Source organism: Spinacia oleracea, chromosome 5 (genome assembly GCF_020520425.1).
Source record: "Spinacia oleracea cultivar Varoflay chromosome 5, BTI_SOV_V1, whole genome shotgun sequence".
NCBI lineage: Eukaryota > Viridiplantae > Streptophyta > Magnoliopsida > Caryophyllales > Amaranthaceae > Spinacia > Spinacia oleracea.
In genome coordinates, this window is record NC_079491.1 from 76,842,572 (window position 1) to 76,851,518 (window position 8,947).

The following is an 8,947-nucleotide window of genomic DNA, read 5'->3' on the forward strand; positions in this document are numbered from 1 at the left end:
AAGGAAATCTAGCTTATAAAATCTAAGTACAGATATAAGCAAGCAATTGGGAATTGGAACTGTATTTTAAGTGAAGCTAATAGGCATTTTAGTTTCATAAAATATACATGATTCTTATAGATATATAAGAAGTTTAGTGGGAGTACATAAAAACTTAATTGGTCCTATGTGTATCACACACATATCTCTCTATTGTAAAATAACATTCAAATGCTAATGACTTAGATTTGAGATTATTCATCAATGATGGACCATGGCAAAACTTAGTACATACTGGGTATTAAGATCTATTTACAAAGATCTTATGATATTGTTTTGGATTAAGTAATGGCATTTACTAAATCAAACACGAAAGTCTCCATTGGAGATATTCAACCCATGTGAATAAATCTAAGTAAAGGATGTTTGAACTATGTATAAGCATTTACTAAGTTAAACATCAAAGGATCTAAATAAGATTCTTAACCTATATTATATGTCAAAGAATTTAGCTGAATTTAGTATCTACTGAAACTAGATAAGCTAAAGTTACATGAATAGAATTCAATTGGGAATTATTCTGCAAAAGAATTTATCATATATGATATAATATGAGGATCGCCAAAAACGTATCGTATGACTTTAGCCATGACGAACATATACCAATCTCTATTGATCTAAGTAAAGATCAACTAGATTGAGATCAAGAATACTTATGGTACTTGAAAAGGTACATAGGAATAGTTCTTGATTCAAGGAAATAAAGATATGCTAAATATTGATGCTACACGCATAAACACTGGCAAAGGATCAAGCAAGACCCTTTGGAGTTAACCATTGATAAGGACGAGCTATAGAGCATCGTGTTTTGAAATGGCAACATGGATTGGAGACCATGAGTTGTTGCGTGGGAAATTAAAATAATAATTTCTATGTTCTAAGATATAGTTGGAGAGTCTTCCACATATCTATGAACTGCTTGGATAGGTAAATCCAAACAAAGCATCACTAGCAACCTATACAGTTGAAGTAAAAGTAATTATTGCCTAAGAAGCAATAAAACAGGGTTGTTTAAAGTTCTTCACTGAACTTGGGTAGATCACCTATCTGCTGGCTTGATGGTTCTTCATTGAAAAATGCGTAGAACCACTCTTGAAGCAAGAAAAACGTCTGCTAACTTGATGGTTCTTCATTGCAAAGTGAGTAAAACCACCATCGAAGTAAGAAAGACTAGATCACATAATAAACAAACTCGAAAAGATCTTATCATCATATCTCGAAGAACATTCGATGAAAAGGATATTAAGATTGGCAAAGCATGATAACTAAACCTATGCAACAAGTGAGAAGCAACACTCACATTGTAGCACTGGAAATCAAGCATAGCTTTGAATTCCATGAATTGTTTTAGAAGATGGGTTTGAGGCCCATGGTTATAAAACATTGGGGTTGAACATTTATCATATATGAAATGTATTTTCATATTCCATTTAATCTTGGTTTGGTATTAAATGATGAGTCCCTTCAAATTTGACGATATATTCAAGATAGACTGTCAGGACCAGTCCTGTGACTAAGAAATGTCTATCAAGTGAACTTGAATGTCAAAGGTTGAAAATGGTCCCTAATCGGAGTTTTCTATAAAATTGGACGCATAGAAAACGTTAGACGATTAGAATGCAAGATGACTAGTAGTTATGTTTCTTGAACTATGTGGACATGGCAATGTAATAATCATTTGCATAGATACTTACTTTGGGAAGACTAGTATCGGACAAGACCTATGAAACTTTACTGTAAGAGATGAAAATCTGTCATAAGTAAATTTCATTAAATTATTAGACACTAAATCCTCAATACCTGAGTGATTTGAGATTACTTGTTTGAGAACTGGTTGCTTTGACGTTGACCAACCGTCGCACCGTAAAAGGAGGCTATAAAGGCAACGCTCATGTAATCACCTATCAAACGAAGTCTAATCTCAAGATCGCAAGATTGGGATTGTCCTCCCATAAATCGGGATGAGATGCTTAAAAGTTGTACAAGGCCACTCGGAGAGCTAGAAACTGTGAAATGCATGGCCGTGCTCGGATGAATCATTGGCTATGATTATCTGTTTATTTGATCAGTTGAACTCTGAAACCGAGAAACACCTCTGCACATAATAAGGATGACAACTCTTACCTTATGTTCAAGAGCAAGCATCGAGCGACAAAGGAATTAGGAAATGCACACTTGTCCCTAAGGACAAGTGGGAGACTGAAGGAAATAATGCCCTTGGTCCAAGTATGCATTCAATGTTAAGTCTAATAAATGCGGTTCAGTATTAATTAACAAGTTAATAATTCAGTGAGATCAAGTGAGCTGAATGCCTAGCTAGAGGCCGCTTCAGTTCAAGTGGAATTAATGATATTAATCCACAGCTTACTCTTGACTGAACCCGTAGGGTCACACAAATAGTACGTAAACGGATCAAGTATTTAATGGCATTAAATATTCCATCTTTGGATATTCGGAATCGACGGATCTTGGTTTCAGTGGGAGCTGAGATCGTCACAGGCAAGAAATGAATACTCCGGAAACGATGATAGTGCCGGAAACGGAAATATGGATCGTATCGGAAATGTAAATATTATCCAAGTCGTAGATGTTGCCGGAAACGGAAACATGGTACGTATCGGGAAATATTATCGGAAATGGAAATATTACCAGAATCGGAAATATTGCCGGAAACGGAAATATTGTCAGAATCGGAAATATTACCGGAATCGGAAAATAATTCCGGAAACGGAAATATTAAATATTTGTTCGAAACGGAAATTAATTCCGGAATCGGAAATGTTAAATATTGTTCGTATCGGAAATGAATTCCGGAATCGGAAATTTAATCGGAAGCGTATCGTACGAATAAGCATCGGACGAGGCCTGCCGGACGAGGGCCCCGCACGAAGCCAGGCCATCGCCCAGCAAGCGAAGCGCGCCGCACAAACAGCCACGCCAGGCCCAGCGCAAGGCCAGGCCCAGCAGGCCGTGGCAGCGCGCACAGCGCGCGCAGCGCGCGCGGGTGATTGCGTGGGCTTGTGGCTCGCGCAGGCCTCGCTGCGTGGGCTGCTGCTCGCACGCACGCATGGGCGGCCCATCGAGGCTGCCGTGTGTGTGTGCGTAAGTGTTTGTGTTCGTGCACGTTTCCTAAAACGTGCAGAGTTCGGTTAATGATTAAATTCCTAATTCTATTTGATAAAATAATTAAATTAGAGTTCTTGTAGGATTCTAGGTTTAATTAATTTGTATCTGAATAGGATTCCAATTCCCTTTCCATAACCCTATAAATATGTGGCCTGGGTTCACAATTTATAACGAGTTTTTTAAAAAGTATTCAAAGTGAGTTTTTCAGAGAAAATTCAGTCACACATTTGCCTATAAAGTGCCGAAAATAATAGTACCTTAAGGGCGATTCTAGTTGGTCAATCTTAAGGCGGATCCGGACGTGCTGTGGACTATCTACGGAGGGACGACACTTGGAGTCCTAAAGACTTGTTCTTGTTCGGTTCGGGCGCAGCTAGGGAAGGCACGCAACAAAGAGTATGCATCTAAACTATGCTAAATGATTATGTGTAAATAATATGTTTTCCTGGGTTTATGGTTTTTCCGCATGATTTATGAATTGTCATATGTATCATAACCTAACACTACCTCGACCGGGGCATGTGTTGGATCTACGATAGAAGCGGTACCAAGCCAGGCGCAAATAACTACCCATAGAAGCCTATCACAAACTACATGACATGTTATTATCGCCTCATGATGAATGTTAGTTATGTGTAGCGAAATATGTGATTGTGCGTGACAAACTATTCTAGAAAAACAACGACCTTAAAAATTGCCCAAACATTCATAGACTAATTTGCCAAAGAGTTATACCGAAATACGTGTTCCGCAAACCCGAACGATCGCCACAAAAATAAGCGACGCTCGGGATGGCCTGTAACGAATCCCACAAACGTTGCACAACGCGTAAAGGACGTTATTAGGCAAGCACGTAAATCGAAGTCGCATAAACAAAAGTAGACGCCAATAGAAAACGAGAACCAGCCAGGGACGCATTTTCAACGCCCCTAGCTGGGCGCCAGAATTTCTCATGCCCCTCGCTGGGCGCTGAAGTTGCTGCTTGGCCTTCTGGTCAGGCGCAGCAGCCTCGGTGCCCGCGCAAAAGGAAAATACGTAGCACAAAAAAATGTTCGTAAAAAAGAATTGCTACGAGGGCGTAAGAAAAGCACTCGATTTCAAAAGCGACTCGTAAAAAATTAATAACTCTTTGCGTCGTTGATAGGCCTCCTACGGCGAAAATGTTCGGCACCAAAACCGAACACGCTAATAACTATGAATGTCCCACGGGCAAGTGTTTCGAAAATTCAAAGAATGACCAAAAAAAAAACCCAAAAAGTGTACCAATAGAAGAAAGAGAAAAAAACCAATAGAGAGAGTCGAAGTCTAGACTAAGTAATGCTTGAAACTTTGGGAACCTAAACTTTAGCTTATCTTATGCCTAGGACTGGTCCTGCCACTTGGTGCCGATCAGGGAATCAACGGTTAGTACGTCTCGAAGATACATCGCCAACATCAGGTTTAGTGACTCCAAGCTCCGTCCGTCGTCCCTCATTTCAAGGATCTCCGCTTCCCCAACCTCGATTCGCACCTTCAAACATGTCCATCGAAGATTTGCGAGATCAGATGGTCCAAATGACCCAACTCATGGGCCAACTGAAAATGGAAAACGAAGCCTTAGCGGCTGCACAAGCCAAAAATGACCTCGATAACGAGAAGAGGATTGAAAAAATGGTCCTACAGCAAACCATGGGGAGCAAGTACTTCTCCCTCGATCCTGAACCTTTTCCTGGGAAACTACCAGAAAAGTTTAGTTCATCTTACCTACCAAAGTTTAAGGCCACGGACAATCCCCGTGATCATCTATTGACCTTTGTGAATGCCATGAACTTGAAAGGCGTGGACAAGTCCATGTATTTACCTGCCTTTCCTTTGTCCTTGGAACCTGTGCCGCTCAAATGGTACTATCACCAGGACCCTAAGCTCTTCCCCACTTGGGAAGACTTTGTCAATGTCTTCATCAAGCAATACTCGTCGAACATGGATTTTCAAGTCACCATGCGCGAGCTGGGAGTCCTCTTCTAAAAGAAAAATGAGGGTTTCACAACCTACTTTGCTAGATGGAGGGATCAGGCGGCCCAGCTAATCAATAGGCCTCCTGAAACAGCATTGGTCCAAAAATTCATTGACAACCTAGACCCGGCCTACAGACAACACCTTAGGTACCTGGGACTTGACACTTTCAAAAGAGTTTATGATGTGGGAATAAAAATCGAGGATGATCTCGCAAAAACAATACAAAGTAAACCCGCATACAAAAGCAACACCTACAACAGGGGCAACACGTCCGAAGCCCAAGAAGTCCATGCCATAGAGGAGACTCCCGCCCGAAGAAGCCCTGGAAGTTGGGTCCGAGACCGAAAGTTTGCCCCACTCGGGTCAACTTTGGTACAAGCCTTTGAAAGACTAACCAATAAAGGAAAGTTGAGACCTATAGGCCCCACCCGTGACCCTCCTGTCAAGGGCAAATATTGGGTCGAAGGTACTTACTGCAAATTCCATCAAGGAAATGGGCATGATACTGAAAAATGCTAGAGGATGAAGTGATACCTCTCCCTAACGTTGGCAAACCCAACAACAACAAGAGCCCACTCGGCTCTTGTCACATCTCTCTCGACCAACCAGAGAACTTCGACCCCACGGTGTACATCACGCCTCAAGGTGCACCACTCGCTGTGGTCCCTATGGATAGAATCGAGAGAGAAGTGTGCGGTGTGTGGGATGATGATGCTGAAGATATTTACCTATCTCAAGTGTCGGGCAAGGACCTCTTCACTGAAACTTGGCCCGGGTATGCTCCCATTGACACCACCCCTAAGGAGCCCGAGGTCGACAACCTCACCCGATCCGGAAGAATATACCAACCGGATATTCACCCACCTCCTATGGACGACATCCCAGTTAGGCAAACTCCTGAGAATGGACGGCACGCCACCGTCACAGAAGTCATTGAAAATCCTCTCTTGAAACAACTAAAAAGAACCAAGCCCGAGATTACCATCTGGGATCTCATGTGTACTTCAAAGGAACATCGCGAAAAGCTTATTCGCTCACTCGACCTCATCTCAGTACCTACAGATATCACACCTGACTCATTGGTTAGCCATGTCACGAGAGATGCCGGATAAAAGGCCATAGTTTTCACTGACAAAGACTTGCCCAAAGAGGGGGGTGCTCACAATAAAGCCCTTTATCTGGTTGGATGCAAAGGACAAAACATCCCCCTAGCGCTCGTAGATAATAGTTCGGCAGTTAATGTATGCCCATTGCGAACCGCCCATTGCTTGGGGCTAGGAAACGATGACTTCCAAACCTCCACACAAGGGGTACGAGCTTATGATAACTCCCGAAGGCCTGTATTGGGAAAAATCAACCTTACCATACAAACCGGGCATGTGGCACGCACCACGGAGTTTCAAATAATCGACATCAAGCCCACTTTCAACCTCCTCTTGGGGCGACCTTGGCTCCAATACTTAGGAGGTGTGGCTTCTACCTTGCACCAAATGGTTAAACTTAACCATAATGGGGTAATACTAGAAATCCGCGCCCCTCCTCTCGACGTCAGTTTCACTATGGTTGGAACGGCCGAAACTGCGGACGACCTTTACGGTTTTCAAATGGAAGAAACAATCCAGTTCATCGAAGATTATGATCCAGCATTCCTAGACCCGCACGCATCCCGAGTCATCCCTAGAATGCTGTTAGCTAAAGGTTATTTCCCTGGAACCCCATTGGGCATAAGGAAGAAGGAATGCACATTCCATCCTTTACCCAACAAATCTACTCCCTTTGGCTTAGGATATGAACCAACGGAGGAAGATATTGCTGACCGCCTGTCTGGGCTACGCCTTAAAGCCAAACAAACCACCCTCCTTCCCCCGTATCAAAAAACCCTTAACGGGATGTTCGTTCGGGAAGGAGAAGAACACCCATGCTGCGATTTCCCTGAACACTTCGTTCAGGATGGCTTGCCAAAACCCGGATTTGAAGTTTTCCATGACTGCCACACCTTGGATGAGGCACCCCACCTCACCAAGACTAAAACAGCTGAAATATTGGACAACCAGGCTCTATGGACATTGTTTAACGAATCGAGGCCTATGGAGGACGAGACTGTAATGACTACCCTAGCTTTACAAGATGAAGGTTTCGATCCAACCCGGTTAATCTCTCCTACATCAACACTAGAAGAGATTGAGAACGGATGGGTGAAGACATATCAGTGGGTCAATGCAAAAGGAATAGAATTCAAGATGAGTACCGGTGAAGGATCGAAGTTTTATGAGACTAAACCCCAGGCTTAAGCCACATAGAGCACCCGTAGTAAAAAGATTATGTGTTTAGATTGGTAGAAAAATAATAAAGACTTTAGATGGTCCTAAGACCCCTTAGAATATAGGTCAAGTTTGTTTCAGTGTGTTTTCCTTAGTTTCCAAATTAATAAAGGCGTAATATTTCTCCTAAAGATTTTATTCTAACACTAAGTAAACACCAAAAATACTTGCAAAATACTAAAATAAAGAGGCGGCCCACTCTAGGCCCAACAAACGAGGCCCATTCGGTCTTGAAATAGTGCCATGGGAACCAGTTCCCGAAAACCCACAAAATAAACCACACTATCCCATTCATATCCCCAAAACCTAAAAAGCCAACCAGTGTCATCATAAAAATCAATCCATGCAACCCAAAGAAATCAAAAGGAAATCAAATTCAAACAATACAAAGGTTGCTCAAGAAAAAAACTCATAAAAAAATAGACACCGCCCCCCGCATCAACACGCACCTCAACCCACCCAAAAGCCTACACAAATATCTTCATATCTTCCACACCCTAACTCCATTTTTAAAACCGTTTCGAGTCACGGATAGAAAAAAATAACCCGGACAAAAATGCATCTCACGCTAACAGTCAAAAAAGCCTCCGAAATAGCCTTAAAATTGATTTTAAATACGAGCAAAAATCAAAGCACTAAAAAAAAGGGAAAAAATAAATGCAAGAACACGTGAAGCAAAGCGTCAAAAACGACCGCCCAAATCATTTTCAGCGTCCAGGGCTGGGCGCCAAAATCTTTGACGCCCCAGCCTGGGCGTTGAAACTCTCTGCCTGCCTAAATTTTTTAGAAGTGCTCGTCATTTTATCCGCACATAACGGAAAAATAACGAACACTTGGGGGGTACAACACGTATCCAAATAGGCTCACCAAAAAATATAGCCATACAAAACATAGTCGAATTTCATTTTATACGCGACTTACGGCAAAAAAAAAAACGGCAGACGAAAGTAATGATAATACTTCACTCATTTGACCGGTTAAGTAATATGCTACCACCTCAGGGCATATCTATTAAAATCTGGCATCCTAGAACTTATTCTAGCTAGAACTACGCGCGACCTGATTCTGAAAACATACGTAGGTAATCCTTACCAAGGATTCGGTCCAATAAAAAAAAACACATAATCTTTGTGCAAAAAGTGTTAGACATATAAAAACGTAAAAAGAGGAGAGACAAAAATAAATGAAAATAAAAAATAAAAATACGCCTTTATTTAAAAAATAATAAGAAGGAAAACAAAGTGCTAAGAATAAAAACAAACACAACTGAAATAAATAAAGGGCACCTACACCCTAGCAAGAACTACACTACTCTAGTTCTTCTGGATCATCAAATAAAGTCTTGTAGAGGGCAATGTTCGCAGGATCCACCCCCACAGTCTTCTGCGCTGCCCCAATATCAATCTCCATAAGAACCGGCTCCTGGACACTAACTTCCAAAGATGCCAAGGCTTCAGAAACATTCT